Source organism: Stegostoma tigrinum, chromosome 5, assembly GCF_030684315.1.
Source record: "Stegostoma tigrinum isolate sSteTig4 chromosome 5, sSteTig4.hap1, whole genome shotgun sequence".
Lineage (NCBI taxonomy): Eukaryota > Metazoa > Chordata > Chondrichthyes > Orectolobiformes > Stegostomatidae > Stegostoma > Stegostoma tigrinum.
This window is the reverse complement of record NC_081358.1, coordinates 37,299,745-37,323,091: the sequence shown is the minus strand read 5'-3', so window position 1 is coordinate 37,323,091 and position 23,347 is coordinate 37,299,745. Positions and strand designations below refer to the sequence as shown.

Here is a 23,347-nt window from a genome sequence, read left to right as displayed (position 1 = left end):
TAATACGATAAAAAGATCAGGTTACAGACCATGTTTGTTGTAGATTCCTACACGTCCTACAGTATGATATCCAGAATGTACACAATACTCCATTAATGATCTACCCCAATGACTTGTATCCTAAGTCCATTGTGGACCACCTTTCCTCAGGGTTAGAAAATTGGACTTTCCTTTGCTGAACTGCAGAGAGGTATGACTTCAGTGAAAAGTCTTTGAAGGTGTGAGCTTGCGCTCATATGAACGCAAAGCTCAGTTAATGCAGTGTACAATATTATTGTTGCAGTTCCAAAGTGGCAATTGTGAAGTTTTCATCTTCCAGGACACCATTCTGCATACATAGAGCTCCACTCCCTGAGCTTATACCATTGTTGAATTGGATCATGGCTGATCTGTCTCTTAATTTCATTTTTCCTGCCTTACTGCTACCTTGCCTAACAAAATTCTAGCAATCTCAGATTTGACATTGTCAATGATCAGCTGCTTTTTAGCAGAGAGCTTTTTGACACCAGACTTGAATTGCCTCTGTTATGTTCCAAAAAGGACCAGGAGATCAAAATGTTAAACAACAGCAGGAGTTACTGATCAGGAAATTTAATCCATTTTACAATGATATTCATTGGACACTACATATATTAAAACACACTATCGCTCCTGAAATGTATCATATATTATTGTGATTAATTTCCAGAAACATTTGACATGAAGATGGCTTAGGAAAAGTGTTGTAGCAGTTTTCCATACGCTGCTCTCAACCCTTCTCTTCCCTCCCATAGTAGGGTCCTTCTGGTGCTCACCTTCTAACTTAGCAGAATCCACATTTAATGGATAAGTCACTATTTCTGCCACCTCCAGTGAGATACTACTGCCAGACACATATTTCTCGTCTCCCTTGTCAGCCTTCTGCAGGGGCTGTTTGCTTTAACACATCCTGGTCCATTCCTCCTACAATCCCAAAGCCTCCCCACGTGCCCGCAACATCTTCCCATGTCATTGCAAAAGGTGCAATTCTTTCCTGTTTACCTCCTCCCTCTTCACTATAGTGAAAACTCCAGCCACACCTTCTAGGTGAAGCAGCAAATTACCTGCACTTCACTTAGTCAGGTATACTATATTTGCTACTCACAATGTTGCCTCTTCTAGAATGGCGAAATTAAACACAGACTGGATGACTGCTTTGTGGAATGTCTACATTCCATTGGTAAAAAATGCACCCCCCCCACCCATTTCCAGCCACTTCAATACACCACTGTGTTCCCTTGCCAACACTTCTATTTTGGGGCTACTACAGTGCTTCTTTGAGGTTCAGTGCAAGCTGGAAGAACAGCATCTCAGTTTCCAATTGTACACCCTGCAGGTGTCCAGGACTCAATATTGAGTTCAACAATTTTAGAGCAGAAGGTTGTGGAGGAGTACACTTGAAAGGTGGTCCTCATTGAGTGTATTTAAGACGTAGAAAGGTTCTTGATTGTTAGGGTTACAGAGATAAGGCAGGAGAATAGGGTTGAGAAGCATATCAGCCATGATGGAACAGACTCATTGGGCTGAATGGTCTAATTCAGCTCCTAAATCTTACGATGTTATGGAGTCTCATCAGATTGAATTTAGAACCTGACCCTGGAAGAGACATTCAGCGGCGGCCCTTTGCCAAACCTTCAATCTTAAGCTTCACTGCCGATTTTTTGGTGAGCTGAAAATGCCAAAGGTTTCCAGTGGTGAAAAGACAGTTAGTTGCATCCTACACCCAACGAGCAGGAGGAGTGTGGGCATGTGGTGTTCCTTTTCCTCTAGATCCTAGAAAAATCTTCTGCAAAAGTCCAAATTTCTTGTGGTGGAACTTCAATCCTTGTCCTAGGAGTACTGGTCTAAACCTATAGATTATTAATCTAGTGACATTATCACTATGCTGCTCTCTCCCATACTCCAACTATTTCTCCTTGGAAGCTGTTCTCAGGATGTGACAATAATTTAGAACTCTTTCATCCATATTTTCCCATTTATTTAATCTATCTCAGTCCCTTTTGAAATTTTTATTCACAGTTATCACATTTGTCCAATTAGGGTACTGTATCCTGATTTTCTGTCTTCTAACCCCAAACAATTTCCAATTTATGCATCATCTCTTCACCCTGACACTGTGCCCAAGGGTTCCAGTTTCCCCTACTGGTGGAAATATCTTCTCCACATTCAATTTACGTAGGCCTCTTAGTGTCCCGTAAGTTTCAGTCAGATTCGCTGCTCATCCTTCTAAACTCCATCAAATTCACTCAGAGTCCACAACCACACCTCATATGACAAGTCCTTCATCCTTGTAAATTTTGTCTGGACCTCCTCCAACACCAGCACATCTTTCCTTAGATATGGGGCCCAAAACAATTTGCAACATTCCAAATGCAGTCTGACCAGAGCCTTATACAGCCTCAGCGGTATGTCTCTGCTTTTGTTTTCTAGCCCTCTTGAAATGAATGCCAACACATTTGCCTTCCTAACCGCCAACTGAACCTGCATGTTCAGCTTAAGAGAATCTTGAAATAGAACTTGAACTTCTCTTTGCGCTTTAGATTTTCAAAGCCTTTTCTGTTTAGACACTCGGCTTTACATCTCTTGATCCTTTTTTTTGCCTCTGTGTCATCAGACTGCTTGTCCATGTATCCAGGCTCTCCAGACACCCTTATGCTGGAAAATAAACTAATGTGGAGGATGGCATGACTCCTCAGTAAAATATCATGTAGGAACTGCTTGTACTGATTTTCATACACCATGGTGCTGCATTAATCAGCAGAAAAGTTGTCCATCTAGTGTCCTACTTTGCTATGGTTTGTAAACTAATGCACCTGGGGCTAACAAAAATGTTAAATAACACCACCATTTTCACATATGATTTATACCTTGATGGCACTCTCTTGGTACCTTTCTTGGAAGTGGATCTTCCAAGGCATCACCACAAAAAGACACAGCTGCATAGTTTGTACAATGTAGAAACAGATCATGAGGTTCAAAATAACTACGCTGAGGCCTTCACTTCACATGAGCCTCCTCTCACCTTATCCATCCCACCACATCAGCATATCCTTCTATTCCTTTACCAGTCATGAGTTATCTAGGTTTCCCTTAAATTGATCATGCTATTTGCCACAACTTATCCCTGTGATGGCACATTCTCACCATTCTGGGGAAAGAGATTTCTCCTCAATTTCCTACCAGATTTATGACTGACTATTTTATATTTACGTTCCCTAGTTCTGGTTCCCCTTCCCCACATGACTATCCGATAAAACTCTTTCATGATCCTGGAGACCACCATCAGGTCACAGCTCAACCTTCTCTTTTGTAAGTGAAAAAAAGAGTCCTAGCCTGATCAATCTTTCCAAATAGTTCTAATCTATCAATGTTGGTCTCTCCCCAGTGAATCTTTTTTTGCAGTTTCACCAATGCCTTTCTTTCTTGTTTGTAATAATGGAGAGTAGAACTGCACACACTGCATGCTCAGTGTTCTCCTTTTAACACAGGCTATAGTTGCAAATGGTTTAATTCCTGAAATGACACACACACACACACCCTGTGATGGCGTTGTTATTTCCCATATATAATAGTCCTCCAAACATTTTATTACTGATGGGAACTGGTATGACTAAAAATCTAACCCTGCATTTCCTGGGAAAGGGAGGGGTAAATTTCTGGAAAATTTCAAAAATCAATTTACAAGTCCTCCCTTTTTGCTGTATCATGTTGGTTTTTTTTAAATGGGGGAGGCGAATGATTCTAATCAGGTTGCTTATGAAGTGACTTCAGATCAAAACCACTTAATAGAGAGGGTGATGTACAGCTGGTTAACGTGCATTGGTTGTACTCTCAGTGTGCTGATTCCCCCCCTGCCATCACTGTACATGGTGCAGGCCAGCAGATTATAAAATGCTCCATGTGTCACTCTGATCACAGTACAGGGTGTAGCAAACTCACCCGAATCAGCAGACAAAGCTACATGCACTATCCTGATATCAGAAGATGCTGGCAAGAAAATACTGAAGAACACGCAGGTGAGCTTCTATAAAATAAAACTTGCTGTAAGACTGCAAAGAAATTCTGTTCAGTAATTTTTTAAAAAAGATTTTGGATTAAAATGCAGTTTTCACGCTGTTGAATTATTTGTAAAATAATTTTCTTTTACTTTTCTCACATACTTCTGCCCTCATCTAATCTCCACGTTATGAATCTGTTCTTATTCATATAATGCTCATATTATTCACAATCTCCGAAGCAAATTTAAGTTTTTATTCATTCTGAATTATCAAGGGTTCTGTTTTCAAAAAACAGCTACATTATGTTTGAATTAATGGTCTGCTAACATTAAATGTCATATCCTTTAAATAGTACATAGTAGTCAAATGATAAAATAGTTGGCATCAAAAAATGGATGAGTAATTGTAATTATATACATAGATCGTAAATGAACGAAATCAGAAATGTTTCCTCTGGATCATCAATTCAGCGTGAGATTCTGCAGACATTTGCCTGTCCTCCTTCTGCATTATTGCAGAAAATGCTGGAAATACATAGACGGCCAGTCAGCATCTGCAAACAGAAAAGATGGGCTAATGATTTTGGGTGTGTTCCCCTTCATTAGAAGTCCTTTTCCCCACTCTCCCTTCCCATAATTCAACAAGACTGTTTTCCTCCCATCGTCTGACAAGTGCAGACAACAGGTAACAAAAATAATTACGCATTGCAAGTGAAAAGACTGCACCACTGGAGACATTTATGAAGCTTGGCTGGTGTGATTCTTGCCTGTATTGTACATCTTCTGAGTTCCTACTGAAGATGGGTGTAGCAGGAGGACGTCAAATCACAGCCAGCAGCAGATACCTGTCGGTTTCCAATTCTGTTTTCCTTTTTTTCTCTAACAAATGCAATCATCAGCAACTGCAGTCTACTTAAAAAAGAAACTACTCCTCGTTTGTAATGATTTAAAGGCGAGTCTCTGACAAAGTCTACATGTTACAGGTTTGCCATCTCTAACATGCTAACAGACTGGCACTGCAATTATCTTCAATGCTTCCATTTTCTGGCACAGAGGAATTCGTCCCGGTGTGTTGGCCATTGCTTATTGCTCAGCATCAAGAATGCATATCTTACAGCTGCTGATGGGAGCATACTGTGCACAAATAGGTTGCCGCATTCCCTCCACTACAACAGGAACCGCATATCGGTAATTGCTGCATTGGATGTTAAGCATTTTGTGATATACTAAGGTCAAGAAAGAAGCTATAAAAATGCATTTTTTAAAATCAAATATATGTAGTATCCTTCTGTGCTTCCTAATTTCCACATCTGGAACAAGGTAACACACATAAGTAATGTCCAAGAAGAATATTAGGCCAAAAGACATGCTTTAATTCCAAACTGTCTGGACTTTGGCTTTTCATTCTGGTTTAGAATTGCTATCTCACTATCAATCAATTCCTTCATTCAGCCAAGAGAGCAGGAAACAGTGAGTGATCAATGATATGAAAGGGACACAAAAGTAAAAAAAATGCAGGTGAATCTCTCAGTTAGCATTGTACCAGTACAATTAAGTAGCATAAATATTGCAACAAATATGGCTACTAGCATTATTACTAATTAGGATAAGGCTACTGCAGTAAATTAAGGACTAATATTAATATTGAAACATTGCTGATAATAATGAATATAGTGCTAGTGTTAATGATGGTGAAAATTGGACTTGCACTTCCTTGAATAATATTGGATTAGTTTAATGGTAAATAACGTGGACTGGGTTTATTGGTAATGATTTTAAGTCCAGCATTATTGTTCAAATGTTAGTATCATGAATAAATATAAAGCTTTTATTAATTCATAAATAGAAGGCACATGTTAATAGTAATAAACCATGAGATTGGCTGTAATTATAGTAACTTTATGCATAGTACTATAGTGAGAATATTATTCACAATCCATTTTGATCAGCATTATTCTTTCTATGGTGTAAATATTCATACTAATAATGGGTTTGCTTTAATATCGAATACAACTGCCCAATAAAGAGTCTAGTATAAAGCCAGTATTTAGTGGTTTAAAATGTAAAAAAAGAATTATTGATGGCAGACATGGAGTTGGTTATTTATAATTGTATTGGTAATAGCAATAATACTATTGCTAATGAATATACGGAAAACATTAGTAGTAATTAACATAAATAATGTCAATGCTAATGACTGTACAGCTTTCATTAACGATACTGAATATGGATTTAGGTTTATTCATAATGAATATAAAGTTAATATTACTGGTAATAATACAGAAATAGTTTACTTATAGCAAAGATTTGGTCCAGCAGTCATCTTAACAAATATGAAGTTAGCACCATTGTCTTTTCATACATGACTAGCAATATTGGTACTAAGTATAAAGCAATCATAAATGGACATAAATGTTAAATATATGACCAGCATTAATATTAATTGATGAATATGAATAATAAAGGGGAACCATTAACACGAGTGCATGTGAAAACTGGCGATAAATCCATGGCTAATAATTGGCTTTGCAAAACTAACTTTTGTCTTATTCATTAATGCGAAATGGGCATCACTGGCTAGGCCAGCATGTTGCCCAACCCTAAGTGCTCTGAGAAGATGGTGGTGAGCTGTAATATATTTGCATTAGTATTTGTAAATATTAGTACAAATATTTATAGATATATGCAAATATTATTAACGATATACATGGGGTCAGTATTAATGGTAGTAAATATGGCTTATATTTTTGGTAATGAAAATACAAGTGCCATTATTACTAATAGTTGTTGGTAATAGATACAAGGTAATATTGGTAATAATATATTAATGACTAAATGTGTAGCTTCATTACTAATGAATTAGAACAAGCACTAATGATGGTGAATATGAAGGGTTCTGTTCAACCTCTTGACTTCTATGGTAAAAAGAGCACATTCATCTATCTGCAGAATAACATTTGCCTTGACCTGAAGCTGTTGACACTCTCATGCCTGTTACACATTGAGTTCAATTACTCTAATGCTCTTCTGGCCAACTTCATATAGTTTATTCAGTTGGTTTAATTCTAGCTAATCCAAAACTCTGACGCCTGTATCCTGTCACAACAGGACACATGCGGTAATCGTCCACATTAACTTTCTAATGGTGCAGAACAGAATTTGTGAAATAGTTTTTAATTCCTTCAGTAGCCTTAACTCTTTATCTCTCTAGATCTACAAATCACCATCACACTATTTCACATCTCCACAACTCTTTAGTCTTAAGGCTCCAGCCTCTTGCATCATCTATTTACCACAGCTGGTGATATATTCAGCTGCCAAGATTCCACACTGTGGAATTTGTTCCCCAAACTTGTCTGCTTCTCTAATTTTAAGGCCTGCTAATAACTTACCACTGACAAATTTTGATAACTCCTCCTAATCTTCACCAGCTCAGTGTACACAACATTGCACCTTGGTGAAATTCTTGTGGTGATTTTCTCTTTCAAAAGTGCATAAAAATGCAAAATGCTGCATTTCATGTCAATGGATAGCATACATCTGAGATGGCTGTAGGTTCAAGCCTTTCCAGAGACTTGGGCAGAAAAATCTCGATTGATGCTCCAGTGCAGTCTTTTGCATGAGACATTAAAGCAAGGCCTCAATCTGGCTTCCCAGCTGGATGGAAAAGATCCCACTATTTCAAAGAAGACTCGAGTTATCCCCAGGTTCCTGAGCCAATATCTACATTTCAACTGACACCATTCTCTACTGATTATCTTGTTCTCTGTCAGAGTTCTTGTGAAGGCAGAGGAACTGTGTTCCTTCCCTCAGGATGTGGTAACTTGACATAATGGAGTTAGTAATGGCAATGGTAGAAATTGTTGAAATGGCCTACCATCTTTTAATCTGAACAATGAGCAGTAGATGAACCTATCGTGAAAGCTGCCGGAGTGTCTGAAAATCACTGATATGATAACAAACATTACATACTGACATGTAATTGATTAACTCTTCCTGTTCGAATAGTGGGAGTGGCCTGCCAAGAGGAACCCCACCAATCAATCCACGTAACATGAAAAATACCCAATGAGCTCAGAATGCAAAATCACTAGCCTGAACATCACTAACCTCCAGAGGAAGCGCAACGTAGATGTTGACCTACATAATCAGGAGTTTGGTGCTTCTATGTGTGAATATAGACAGTGATAACTAACAAATATTTGCTAATTTACTTATGCTAGTCTAGAATGATCCCAAAAATGAATTCAATGTAGAGCAACTACACTGCTATAGGGTGAGCCACCTTGCTGTGTATTGGTAAAATTGGCTAATCATCCAGTCGTTACAAAGCTTCCTTAATTATCTCGCTGTTAAACACAAGAGTCTGAGGCTCCAGTAAATTCTTGGATACTAGTAATGTCAGGTAGGTGTCCTCCTCCTCATGTGCTGCCCAGCTTCTTCAGCATCCAAACACTTTCATTTCTCTGAATACTTTACTTTAGGTTCACAGTGAGATTCAGAAAGATGCACAACTGGCAGACCACTTTCTACAGGGTGGATTTGGCTTTTTAGGAGCTCACCTCCAAGTAGAAATTTAAAGGGACATCAGCAAAAATCCAATGCAATAGTCTCTGGACTGTCGCTTCAGAGTCTTTCTGCAGAAAGCCAGCACTCTGTTCCCACAATGAAGAATCAGGTCAATATATGGAGAGTCGTATCGGACTCCAAATGCTAACTCTGTTTCTCTCTCCACAGGTGTTGCCAGACCTACTGAGTTTCACCAGCACTTTATCTCTGTTTCCATAGGATGCCTTTGTAGTCCCCTGGAAATGCAGTCTTCTTGGCTTCAGGCAGAAGTGATGTCTCATTCAACATGGTAAAATTTTTAGGGCTGCAAATGCAGGGGATAAACAAGTGTGGCTTAGGGAAGAAGTGGGGTGTGTGGGTGCGTCAATGGTTCTGAGACCAATTGAATAATTCTTCCAACGGGCCTTCTGGAACACAGTGGGCTGAATGGCCTCCAGTGTTCTGAGATTTTTCAACTGCGATAAAAGCAACCCAGGAGAGCATCAATGGGGAATTCAAACAAAGGATTTTTTCCCCCCATTTTCTGTCTGTGCTTTTATTTGAATTAGAGGTGGGAAGAAAAAAGGACTGTTTGCAGTTTTTCAATTAAGCAGGTAAATTCCTTCCAGTTGACACTATTAGATGAACAGAGGTGGCACTGTATTGGCAGGGGCAGATTGTGTGATTGAAAAATGTCCAACTAAAGTTGGCAACTCTCATGATCATAAATCTGTCCGACTTAGTCCCACCCTTCAATGGATTTCAAATATGTCAGTCTATTGGCAGGTACAAAAAGCTGTCTTCTTGATCATGATTTCAGCCGTAGCCCATCCTTCTCAGTACCTTTGTACCTAGAAACATATTGCCATCATCATCCCTTGAAAGCCTGATTAACACTATCAACTTTTCACCACTTCTACTCTTCCCATTCACTGAAGAGATGCTGCAATTTCTTTGCAGGAATGTCTTTACTTTTATTCTCATTGTCAATTTTGAATTTTCCATCCCTTACCACCTCTGTAGTTTTATAAATCTCCCCAGCCTTCTAATCATCAAATTTCTGCAATCATCCAATTCTGCCGTATTGTGCGTTGCCAATTTTCATTGTTCCACCATTAATGGCAGACATGCCTTCAGCTGCAAACTACCTAAATCCCTCTAATACCCTCTCTCCTCTTTTAAGAAGCTCTTAGGATCTAATTCTTTATTCAAACATTTCATTATCTGTCCTAATGGCTCCTTATGTGTCAAATTTTGCTTGATAACACACCTATGAAGTGCCTTGAGGAGGTTTTATGACATTAAAGGTACTATATAAATGCAAGTTTTTATTGTTGAAACACTACTTAAAAGGGTCACTGAGAAGAAACACACTCGGAGCCTCATCACATAACTTCTGCAGCAAACCAGCAGTGAGGGCACTTCATGTGAATTTCACTGTGTTATTTTTAGTTCTGTATTCTATTAATTTAGCAGCACACTGTGGGATCTGCTCCAGAAATGTTCACAGCATCAGTGGAATCGAGCAGCACAGTGTCCCTCTGGCATTCTTTCACCAGGAGCTATAGCAACTTCGTAGCTATTTCCATGATAAATTTTTAAAGATACAAGTAGAATGGAACATTCACAAGGGAGAATTTTGCTTAACCATGTGCGTCACTGCTGAAATTCACAGTAGCGAAGAAGAAAATGGGTGGTATTAATTTGGTCATACTGTCTCACTCAGCCGGGTATCGTACAATGTCGCAGCCTTCTAACAATTATTCTAGAACAGTCTGTTAGTTGATATGCATTTACCCAAGCAATATGAGAACTATGCTGTTGCAGACTAACTGCACTGAGCCATTTTTAAGCTCAACAAAAGGTGATTAATAAATACAGCGTGATTCAGACCAGTGATTTTTTGTTTGAAAACTCAGCCTCCATAAATATTCAACTAAAGTATTCGGTGATGAATGAAAGATACCTGTCAATAATTTGATGGCTTGTTTAATTTTTTTTAATGTCCAAAGCATGTTGTATCATATTCCTCAGTTAAACCTTTATTTTAACATTTATTTGCTTGCTCTCTCCCAAAGGCAGTGATCAGAGAGCTGTGAATACTACCAGATAAAGCTTCGATGTTATCAGTTCTGAGTCAGGTGCATGCCCATGATGTCTACTCTTGTAGCAAAATTAGAAACAGACATCAAAATGTGCTTGTCCATTCGGTTAAACAGACAATATGTCCATGTTCAGATCTGTCAATTCGGCAACTTTGTGTGTCAGAATGTTAATTATCATCAGAACAAAAGGGTCACAATTCATGGTCACTGTGGGGAAAGTTCAGCACATGTACTTAGTCCTGTTTGTAGTGTGACTGCTTTTATTACAAGATGTGGCACTTATTCATTAATTCTGAAACAAATACTTACACTCGACCATTTAAGAAAATGTTAACTTAATTATTTTCTGTACTGGTTAAAATTTTTCATTTTAACATACAGTGAAGCCCAATACATCAAAACGTCTGCTGCAGCCACATACCCTCCCTCTGATGAACCACTCATCACCACCTACTCTATCCCAGCCACCACTACTCTACCATACAGTACCCTGCCAATGAAAACCACTAACACAGACATCACTCTACTCCACTCAGCATCCATTCACCAATTGCATTTATCCATCTACTCCACTAGTACTATGCAACTTGCCCATTTGGCCACCACTCTAGCTTCTCCTACACTGCCCCACCCACCAATTTCAGCCCGTGTACACCTTTCACAAGTTTACCTGACACACAGCACCAATTCTATATAATTGATCAAGCTGTCACTTCACAAATCTGTGTATAAATTCTTTTGACTGGGGCCTACAGTTGCAAGATGTTACTGATGTCAGTTGAGCCAAGGCATAGTTATTTGTGCTTTCTTTCCTTGATTCCTCTCGAGTGTTACACCTTGCATCCATCCAGCATTTATCTTACTGTATCAAACAGTTACCTACTCACATGCTACTTTCCTCAACCTGCTACTGCAATTTTCTTGGATTTTCAACCTCAACGTATGATTCAAGGTTATAGAGGACACCAGATACTGAAAAAAAAACAGGAAATAGTGCAAATACTCAACAGGTCAGGCAGCATCTGTGTGCAAAGAAACAGCTAATATTTCAAGCCAATGAAGTTATTATCAGAACTGGAACAAGTAAAGAATGCTGCAGGCTTTAAACAAGTTCAGTGGGAGGGAATTGGAGGAATGGAAAGAATAAAGGGAGCATCTACAAGAAGTAGGAGCAATTAAATGATCAACAGAATAATGCTGCACCACAAGAAGTTGTGGAAATGAGTCAACTAAAGGGACAGAAGATTGGTCGAGAGGACAAGCAAATAAGAAAGGCAGAATAATCTGCATCCATCTTCCTAGCATTAACACCTGCTTCAGTCTTGCACCCATCATTTGTTATTTAATCTCTCCCACCTTTCCTATTATAGACCTTCCCTTTTGTTCTTCCTGTTCCTTTTCCCTTGTCTCTATTTAACCTATCATATCTCTAACCCTTGCCAATTCTGGATTATTCATCAGAAACTGAAACATTAACCCTGTTTTTCTCTTCACAGGTGCTGTCTGATCTGAATAGTTTCAACATTCTCTGTTTCCAGTTCAGATTTCCAGAATGTGCAGAATTTTTATTTTAAATTTGTCCAAAAGGATCTTTAAAGGAATCAAGCACATATTCTAGAAGGGTTGTGGAGGGTGGGGTGCACAAGACCCATGGGACAAGCAGTTCCAGAGAAACTACATCCACATGAATGGTCCTGTAGGATTCTGAAGCTCTGATGATTCAGATGCCTTCAGCTACCCAGGTATTTAACACTCAAACCCTTTCTACCTCAATCACCTGGGAATGAAAAGTTTGTCTGAAAAAGGCTGACCAGGTTAAGCTTATTGGCTTATTGGAGTTTGGAAGAATGAGAGGTGATCTAATTGAAAAAAAGAGATTCTGGGAGCTTGACAGCGTAGATAGCGAGAGAATGTTTTTCTTCTTGGAATGTCTAGAATCAAGGGGCACAGTGATTCTCCCACTTAAGGCAGGGATAATGAGGAATATCCTCTTTCAGACTGCCACAAATTACTGGAATTCTCCACCTGAGAGCAGTGGCAACTGGGTCATTGAATACATACATTGTTGAGTTAGCTAATTTTTAATCAACGAGAAAGTCAAAGTTAAGGCCATAAGCAGATTAGTCATAATTTTATAAGTAGACCATGCCTGAGGGGAAGAATGGCCTACTCATCTTCCTATTTCTCAGAGTTCCTTCTCTTGCTCTTTAAAGCTGAACTCATTTCACAAAACAATTACTGACCTGTCTAGCTTGGTGTTTGCTAAGTTCCTGAAAGTCCTTGGGATGTTGGATTGCATCAAAGACGCTTTATAAATGCAAGCCATTGAACATAATCTGGGTCACATAGAGGACACAAAACCAGGAACAGTAAGGGTCTTGCTTGTTCCAATATCTCCAGCTCAGAATTGAAGAAAAATCCACTGTTAGCTGTTGCCAGGTACTGCTGGTAGAGCAGAGCCTGGGGAAAAAAGAAAACATTCATTTTGTACCACTTTCAAACAGCAGAAATAAGTCACCAAAGGTATTGGCAAAACATCAACTGAGATTACCAAGTGGAATTGTTGATTACAGGTGTATGTAGCATCATTTTGCTGGCTATGTACAGAAATAACTATATGTAGTGCACAGGTACAAATAAAAGGCAAATGTTTTGATGGCATTTATCTGAAAGGAAAAGAAGTATAAAGGGTTGGTGAAGAAGACAAATGCTTCAGTGGCCTTCATAGTGACCAGGTTTGAGTACAGGAGCAGGGGTGTGGTGACAATACATACAGTCATACAGCACAGAGACAGACCTTTTGACCCATATGTCCAGGCTGACCAGGTTTCCCAACCTAAACCAGTCCCATGTGCCTGTGTTTGGTCCATATTCGTCTAAGCCTTTTCTATTGATGCACCTGTTCGAATATCTTTTAAATGTAATTGTACCTGCCTCTACTTGTTGCGCTAACAGCTCATTCCACACACGCACCACCCTCTGCGTGGAAAAGTTGCCTGTCAGATACCTTTTTAAATCCTTTCCCTCTCACCTTAAACCTATGTTCTTTGGTTTTAGAGTTCCCTACCCTGGGGAAATCTGGGGCAGTACTGGTTGTCTTATTTGAGGAAGGATGTTATGTCTATGGAAGGAGTGTAATGAAGATTTATCAGAACGATTCCTGGGACAGCAGGACTGTCTGAAGAGATACTGGATTGGTTGGGACTATATTCACGAGTGTTTAGAAGAATGAGGTTGGATCTCATAAAAACCTAGGCTAAACAGGTTCAATTAAAATGACAGTTTATGGATTAGGTTTGTGTTTAATTGACTACAGGAGATAATGAGGCAACCTAATTTGTGTTTGAGATGAATAAATGAATTTATTTGGTAAATACAGGAAACCTAATTTCTCTGGGTGGTGGAGGAGTAAGGAGTCATAATCTTAAAATTACAGCCAGATTGTTTTAGGGGGTATCAAAAAGCATTTTTACAACCGATCTTCTTGTATACATTTACTATGCCTTACACCTCACATGAAATGCATGGCATCAGAGAAATTGTGCTGATATGAATAAATTTATCTATTCTGTGAATGACAATGTACTAAAGAAGCACACTGCATTATAGTTAAGGTACTAAGTTGGATCAGGGGAATTATTAGGGACAAGAGAAAAGGATTTAATAGGTTAATTAGAGAATGAGAAGGAATGGTTTCAAAAGAAACTATGGGAATGAGCGTTAGAGTTCCCTAACTCATGAGTTAGCTCATGAAATGAGCTTCAATTGGAAGTATGCCTAATAGAGGGGTGGAACACAACAGAGTTGGTGGACTAGATAGATGGCATAAGTAGAATTGTTAAGGTATAGAAGTTTCAGAAATCACAAGGAAGAGGTTAAAGCCCTATGACAGGATGCGAATTTTCAGCATGTCATATGAATAGATATTTGTGGTTATTCTCAATGTTGTTATCTTCTTCTACGTTTCTTTTTGTGAAGGTGACCTCGAAATAACTGCTTTCTTGACATTGTCCAGAGTGGAGTGCAGTCACTGGGCTTATGGGAAGGTGCTGCAGCTGGTGTTGTGAATCAGGCCGTCCATGTTCAAGTACCCGGCTACTTCATAACACCAGGGTTGCACCCAACTACTGGCGACATCTGGCTTGGAATAATAAATATTTATATCAGCTCATCTGGAAGCAAGTAAGGAAATTCAAAGTTATCATTCTTCATTTACTTAGTATGCATTTTAAAATACTGCCTTTCATGCCTCCAAACTCATTAAATGTAATTGTTTAGTGAAAGGAGCAACATGGAATTATTGTCACTAATGTAAAATTCAACTTAGAAAACAATGACAATATCTTGAACTAAAAATGTTCCTTTTACCAAACTGTTCTCACTAGTTTTTCTTGTTAGGTTGACACTTCTGTAAAAAGTTTTGGGAACTAAGCAATCATGTAATAAATTTTAATTAGTTAAAATTAAAATAATCGTTGGTGGTTTGTAGTGCAATCCCAGTGGAGTATGGCTGAGATTCCAATTCACAGCATAAGGATTGCTGGGTCTCTGTTTTCAAATCTTTGTAAAATACATTCTTAAAAAATTGTGAAATGTTCAGATGTCCATTCATGTTAACTGGGATGGAATTGAGGATAAGGGATGGCTCAATGCTGTTTTCCATGAGTCATGAGCTAATGGGTTCAGGTTTTACATCTTGGGCAAAGAATCTACACTTTCAGTGCCAGTCCTGGGAAAAATGCACTTTTGAAGTGCTGCCTTTTGGATAAGACTTTAAACCGAGGCTTTGTCAAATGGCAGTAAAGGAGTCTGCAGTACTGTCTTTTGAAGGGAAGGGAGTTCTCCCATTTGTCCTTCACCAACACCTAAACATAGATTATGTGGTCAATATCACATTGCTATTTGTCGGGGCTCGCTATGGACACATTGGCTGCCATCTCCTTACATTTCAACAGTGGCTACATGCCATAAGACTTTTTTGTCAATGCAGTGCTTTGGGATATCTTGAGGTGCTATTGGGAGAAAAAAAAACCTTTCTTTAATTAGGAGTAAGTTCAGTTTCAAATGCGAAAGCAAATAGGAAAATGCAAGAAAGTAATCTTAATGAGAGAAACGGAATGGAGAAGTGTGGATCTAGAATGTGAATGTTAAGGACAAACAGGTTATCATGTAACAAATATTCTCAGGGGAACATGTGAGCAAAAACCAACCCAGACTCCTGTGGATCCACACACAGACAATACTAGCCTCTTAGACAATGAATGATAAAGACTATATCAATTCTTCGATTGACAAAGTGTGAGCAACAATACATAGATTACCTCTCAGAAGGATGCTTGTCATCTCCATATCTGCTTTCTACAAGACCGATTTAGTTAGTCCCACTCCCTTTCCCTCAATTTTTTTCTCTTTGGATAATTAATTTCCTTTTGAAAGCCAGGATTGAAAATAGCTCCACTACACTCACACACAGCACAGAACAGATTTGAACAATCCACTGTGTTAAAAAAAATTGTTTCTCCTTCTTACAATCATCTTAAACTGGTGTGCTTTGGTTCTCAGGCTTCCTGTCAATGGTCAGGTTCTTTCTCTCTACTCCTCTATCTTGACCAATACTGATTTAGAAATTTGCATAATATAATTTACTTTTAACAGACTTTTGCAATGGCTTAGCCACTTATTTCAAGGGCAATAAGGATGGATGTGTTACCAACTATACCCACATTCCATGAAAGAACAAAAGAATCCCTTCTCTAAGGAAAACAGCCTGCACTTTCTTCAATGTATGTACATAACTAAAATTCAGCATTGCTGGGACTTTTCTGAATCTTGTCTGCACCTTGAATTTGTTTCTTTCAGGAAGCCTATAATTGGATACAGTACTCCAGTTAAGGCAAAATTGCATTTCAATATGTTCATGCCTTTAAACTTCTATGAAGGGAAGTCATATATATTGGACAGGTGTGAATAAAGTTGTCAATAATGACTGCCTGCAGCTAAACATGTATTAATCTTACTCTATGCAATACACAACTGAATTGATAAATGATTATCCGATAAATCAAATGCATCTTTCCTTTGGAAAGTAGTCTCAAGTTTATCACGGCCAATTGTTCCTGTAGAATAAACTTGCATTGGTGATTTATCACATGCACATTAGTTCAGCAAACCTCCAGGAATGGACGATTAACCCGCAGGACATTACTGTTAGCAACCTGTGAAGAAGAACCATGAATCTAGTTCTGGAAAACAGACATTTGACTCTGAATGTTGACTGTTTTCTCTCCACAGATGCTGTCAGGCCTGCTGAGCTCCACCAGCAATTTCTGTTTTTTTGTTTGTTTTAGATCTCCAACATCCACAGGCCTTTCTTTTATCATTAATCCGGTGGCAGTGTGCTGGTTCCTCATTGACTGTTCACAGTTAGCGGCTACCACACTACTCGTCTCATTTCCACATTCAGTTTATATCTTGATATCCCTTTTACAGTTTTTTATAATCCAGCTCTATCCACAATAAGCGGCATGATAACACCTACACGGCCACGCCACACCCCCGCCCAATCGCGGCAACGGCCGTTCCGGCCACGCCCACTCGCGGCTGCGCCCCACAGAGCCCCGTCCACTCACGCCAACCGCCGTCCCGGCCCCGCCCACTTATGACGAAGCCCGTTCCACCCCTGCGCATTCAAAGCGAAGCATCTTCGGGTTCCAGCCATTCCGGGACACGCCCCTTCATGGAGGAGCCTCTGTCTTTCGGCAAAGCCCCCAGCAATTTGCCCTGCCTTCATGCACGCATGACCGCGCTTCTTCCGTTCCCGTCCATCTTTGGCCCCTTTCTCGCCCCACACCCTCCCGTCAGCACGTTCTGCTCTCGGACCCAAGCCTGAGGTCACGCCCTCTCACCCCGCCCCAGCCTCTGCCCGTCGCCTGCACGCGGTTTGTGTTTTCGTCTCAGACTCTCGGCCTTTGCCTTGTCTTCCATTACCGCCACCCTCCTTCCCCATGGCCGCCAAGCTGAGCGGGGGTAGCCCGCTCCCAGGCCGCCTCAAGGGGAAACGCCACCCTCGCATGGGGGTTGCGGGCCGGTCTGCCGGCTCCAAAGCTGGAGTTTGTCTACTGCAACTCCGTTCATCAAGTAAGCGGCCCCGGGCGGGGGGGAAGATGCGGAGTGGAATGGGAGGGGTCTGGGGGCACCCGAACTGTGTGGGGAAGGTAGGAATGGGTTGGGAGGAGGAAGAGGGATAGAGGAGTGGGATGGTGGGTGTTGGTGAGGGAAGCGGAGCCTGGGGTTCACGAGAGTGGAGTGAAAGGTGACTGCGGACTGAGGGGAGTTGTTGGCTGGCCTGGGGCCTGGGATCAGTTCTCCGGATGGCAGGGAGTCTGCGAGATAGTTGAAGTTCTCAAGGGGCTGGTTAAATTGAACCGCGCTGATTTGTTCAGGATTGTCGCATAAGAAAGAAAAGTGGAGAAAAAATGGATTTGTGCGATGGAGTATGCACAGGGTGTTGGAAGAACCTGTGAGAATTCATGTATTTGCGTTTTAAGAAGTATTGGTTTTGGGGTCAACGAAATTCTTTCTGGTGTTCTGAAGACCTGTGATACCAACGGAATTGTCCCGCTTTGAACCCTGATTTTCTTGTGACAAGCAGCATTTCTTTGCATAAATTCCTTTCTATCGTTAACGGTAGATGGGTAATTGGTATGTATGTTTTCATGTGTTTACCTTTGCGTATGGCTACTTAATAGCCTTCATTGAACCATGCGAACATTGATGTCTGTGTTTAACAAAGCAGTGAGTTGATTCTTCAAAATCATTATGCCCGACTCCAACAGGAGCTCAACGTTTTCCACAGGAACAACTTGATCATTCACCATCATACAAGAAATGACAAAGACTGTAACTGGGATCTATAAATAGCTTTGATTTGGAAACTTGCACGAATGACCAGCAGTTAATATGATACAACACTTCTCATCACATTTGGAAATCCGTACAAGCCAAGTTTCGACTTCACTGATGTGAACTGCACACATTCACCACAGGCACTATACCTCCTAACCCTAATTATAGATAGGTAATATGCAAATTGGCAAGAGCTAGCGCAAAGGATCTACAATGGCAGACTATTACTAAATCTCAATATATCAAAGTGACGTCATGTGCTAGCACAGGATGCTGATAAATGTCCCATTTGATTAGGATTGGTCTGTAATGACAATAACTTGTAGGATAATCTGGAATAAAACAGGAATAATTGCCTTTGTGAACTGCAAGTCCACCCTTCCAAGAGTCAGCAACGTGTTTAAGATAGCTGGCTGATTGCTTGATCTCGTCCTTGTCGTATCCTTTCCCAGACATGATGGAAGACCTAAATACCGGAAGAAGTGAGAGTAACTGGCTTAACATTAAGACAGTGCAGAACAATAGTGACATCAGAGAGCCTGAATGGGATCAGTAGGCTAAAATTCCTTGGCCTTTACCCAGTCATCAATGATTTTCCATCATGAGGTTAGTTAGGTGGGTTTTATTTTCAGATAATGGATGGGTATTTCACTCTTGCACGAAGTCTGAAATTGATGTGATGTAGGCTAACCCACAACAGGACTTGGACAAGATTTACATTTGACAAGAGGCAACTGTCATTCGTGCTGTGTAAATGCTAGGCAATGATCTTTTATAAGAGAAAACATGTCCTTCGATGACACCAGAATTGCTATATTTCCCACCCCGTGTTGCGGGGGATGGGACAGATGTAATGCAGATGAGAAATTTAATTAGACGTACTGAATAAACATAGATGGTGTAGAATACTGAGTAAGCTGCTCCAAGTAGAACTGAGCCAAAACAATGGCATATTCAACATTCCAGAAGGTCAATAATAGTCAACCAGGAGAAACCAGAATGGACTTGCACCCTACCACTGAAATATCTGCCCATCTGATACCCCACTGCCACACTCTTGTATGGGAAATGCTGCAGTAAAATTACTGTGTTCCGTGATCTCCACATCATAATGAATATGCCAGAGACCAGTTTGGATTGGATGTGTACTATTTTGATTGTTGCTGTATTGAAATCTTGGAATCCCCAATTTGAAGCTCCGCATCACTGGACCAAAAATTTAGCAAAGCAGTAGCATACCAGCATCTTCAGAGCTCTTAAAAACAACAGCATATTTAACAAAGTCATTATTCCAAGACCAATGTATGCTGCTGTATGTGGATTATTAGGCCTTCCTGCATTGGAAACATACCATCTACATAGCTACTGTATGCAAGGGGATGTGCTGGTGTAGTGGCTATGTCATTGGACAAATAATTCAGAACCCCAAATTAATATTCTAGAGTCATGGATTTAAATTCTAACATGGCACATAATGATATTTGAATTCAGTGAAAGACTATTATAAAATGTTATCTTAATGGTGACCATGAAATCGCTCCTGATAGTTGCAGAAACCCCTCTAGTTCATTACAGTTCTTTGCTAAGGTTAGCGTCCTCATCTCGTCTGATTTACTTGTTATTCCAGGCCCAGCAATATGGTTGACTTTTAACTGCCTTCTAAGCAACTCCATTAACAAATAAAGAGAGAGATTAGAGGCTGTGAGTTACCACCTGATTCTCTGATACGTGTGTGCTGTCTACATGCCATAAGTCAGAACTGTGTGGCGTACTCTGCACTAGCTTGGACAAATGCAACTCCAACAACATTGAAGGATCTCGACACGACTTGAAACTAGGAAATGACAGTAAATACTGGCCTAGCCAGTGACACCCACATCCTGAAAATAAATAAAATAAAGCTCACTATAAGATATCAGGATGTTGCCACTAATATCCTGGCCACGTGCTCACTGAGTAGAAAGTATGCCCCCTCAAATTCTGCTCTCAGGTGGAGTTGCAACAGCTAATTACTGTGCAGCCATATAAAATATGCATCAAGACAAGGATATCAGATTATTTTGATATGCCTGTTTAGTGGTAATGTCTTCTGGTAATTATTGTCTCAAACCAATTGCGTATAAATTATTGCTTGTTATGTGGCAGTAGACTCATGGACATTCACGGTACAGGAGGAAGCCATTGTGTTTGCTAATCAATAAAGATGTGACTACACTAATCCACTTTCCAGCTCTTGGCCCACAGCCCTGTAGGCGGTGGCAGTGAAAATAAATAGGTAAACATTACTTAAATGTTACAAGAGTTTGACTCAACCACCCTTTCAGGCAGCGAGTTCCAGACTCCCACCACTTTTTGGGAGAAAGAATTTCTTAACTCTCCTCTTAGCCTTCTATCTCTTACCCTTGCTATTGCCCTCACTATAAATGGGAAAATTGCCTTTCTATCCATGCCTCTCCTAGTTGCATAACCGTCTGATCCCTTCTCAAACTTTGCTGTACCTAGGAAAACAAACCTAACCCATTCAATCTTTCCTCATAGCTCAGACCCTTCAGCCCAGGCGGCATCCTGTTAAATCTCCTCTGTATCCTCTCTAGTGCAGTCGCATCATTGTTGTAATGTGGTGACACGAACTGTGCGTGAGTTCTCAAGTTGTAACCTCACATGTATTTCATAGAGTTGCAGCATAATCTCCCTGATGCCTGTCCCTTGGTGAATAAAGGTGTGTATTCCATATGCCATCTTAACTACCTTGTCTGTTTTCCCTGATAGTTTCCAGGGTCCTACCATTCATATGTAATATTTTGCAACATTGGCAATATCTAACATTTTTCTGGGTTGAATTCCATTTGCCATGGCTCTTTTCACCTAATCAGTCAGTTGATGTCTCCAGTATTTGATAAGAGGTGATCGTCAACCATCTCTAGCCCAGGAGTTTTTTTTTCATACTAAGGGAGACGGGTTTAATTATGCATCATTTTATTTGGAAGAAAAGGTACAGAAACTGAAATTTAAAGTTGATTTTGCCCTCTTAATGAGCAGAAGGGAGCATTTCAAGGTGCCTAGATTGAAGCAGTTAGGACTATTTTTCTTGAAGAAAAGATTGAGGGGATTTGATGGAGATATCAAAATCATGAAAGCTCTGGACGGAGTGGATAGGGAATAACCATTTCTATTGAAAACAAGAGAGTACATATTTCAGGTAATTAAAAAATGGGAAAGTGACTTGATTTTTTTTCTGGCAGTGAAACATCAAAAGGGAATTCTGCTGTCACTTGCAAAAAAAAAATGTGCAGGGCTACAAAGGGGAGGGGGGAGAAAGATGCTCGTTAACTTGTGCATTTGGAGAACCAATGCAGATATGCTTTGCCAAATGGTCTTCTGTGCTGTAACAAATAAGGACTTAAGTAATAACTTTCAGCAAAGTGTCATTCCAATAAAAAAGAAATGCTCTTAAAGAAAGATGCATCATTCATAGTTAACTAAGGAAGTTACAGGGGTATTGAACTGAAAGCAACACTACAAATCTAATGATTAATGATTGTTCAGAAGATTGATCAGACTTTAAAAACCATCATAAAAAAATGCATTAGAGGCAGTAAATAGGGTTTGAGAGAAAATCAGCTAGTAAAATAAAGACAAGTTGTAGGCGTTTCTCCAAATACTTGAATAGGAAAAAAACTAGCATTGGCCTTTGAGGGAAAGCCCAGAGAAGTTACAATAGAAAATGAGGAAATGGTGGAAGATTAGAACAAGTAACTTGTGTCTTTATTCACATTGGGAGACTTGGAAAGGAGAGATAGAAAGCAGATATCTACAGGCTAGTTAGCATAACATCTGCCAGGCGGTTGGTGCTAAAATTTGTTATTAGGGAGGGTATGGCGGGATACCTACAAAATCCAATGGTGATCAGGCATGGCTTGTGAAAGGGAAAGTGTAAAACTAGTACACAAATATAAAGTTTGTCAGTTACTGGCTAAAGTAATCAGTTATCATAGACACTTGAGCTGTTCACCAGGATCCGACGAGCGAGTTGATGATTTTCCAGCATCCACAGCTGGTAACATTTTCAGCAATCATTTGCTGGACAAATCACACTATGCACACACGCCGTGGTGCCATGGTATCTTACTTCTCCTACTCCACTGCTTGCCAACCAACAGTGTAAATTTGGTTCACAATGAATGTCAGTAACATTTTTGAAAGCAGTGCTTTCCATATTTAGGTGTAGAGGTGGATGAACACATTATTTGTCTCTAAAACAGTTCATTTTTCAATGTAGCCCACAATCAAGAATAAAGAAAAATAAAAAAATGTAATCTTTGCATGAGCTCGCACGAAGGATTGGTAATTATAGGAATGTTAAGCTAGGGATAATTGGATTTTTTTTTAGATTGGTAAGCTTTAACCAGTGGAATGCCACTGTAATCAGTGCTGAGTCCTTATTTATTTACAATCAGTAGTTAAGGGGATTGAATGTGTGGTCAGTAAATTTGCCATTGACACCACAATAGGTACGAGAATGAGTTGTCAAGAGGAGGTAGAAAGTTTGCAAAATAATACATGTAGGTTGAGTGATGGGCAAAAATTTTGTAGATGGAGTAAAACATCAGTAAATGTGAACTAGTCCATTTGGCAGGAAGTATAGAAAAACAGTATTTAAATGGAGAGAGTTTGCACTATGCTGGTAAAGAGGATTCAATGTTCTGGTGCACGTGTCATAAAGTTAGTATGCAAATGCAGCAAGTGATTAGGAAGGCAAATTAACTTGTGGCTC

At 39.8% G+C, this 23,347-nt stretch overlaps 1 protein-coding gene and 1 long non-coding RNA gene across 2 annotated transcripts in view; one reads left to right on the top strand and one right to left on the bottom strand.

Annotated features, from left to right (window-relative positions):
- Positions 1-4,219: 4,219 nt before the first annotated feature.
- LOC125451581 (uncharacterized) lies at positions 4,220-17,255 on the bottom strand. The gene is made up of 3 exons (XR_007247328.2): positions 16,839-17,255; positions 12,912-13,128; positions 4,220-4,569 (listed from the first exon to the last, which is right to left on the bottom strand). It is a non-coding gene; the product is annotated as an uncharacterized LOC125451581 (long non-coding RNA).
- A 1,098-nt stretch (positions 17,256-18,353) lies between these two features.
- The window catches only part of topaz1 (testis and ovary specific TOPAZ 1), a 60,229-nt gene continuing 55,235 nt past the window's right edge, over positions 18,354-23,347 (top strand). The window contains exon 1 of the mRNA XM_059645931.1: positions 18,354-18,369. The gene's annotated coding sequence lies outside the window, so the exon portion shown is untranslated. The remainder of the gene's footprint in view (positions 18,370-23,347) is intronic.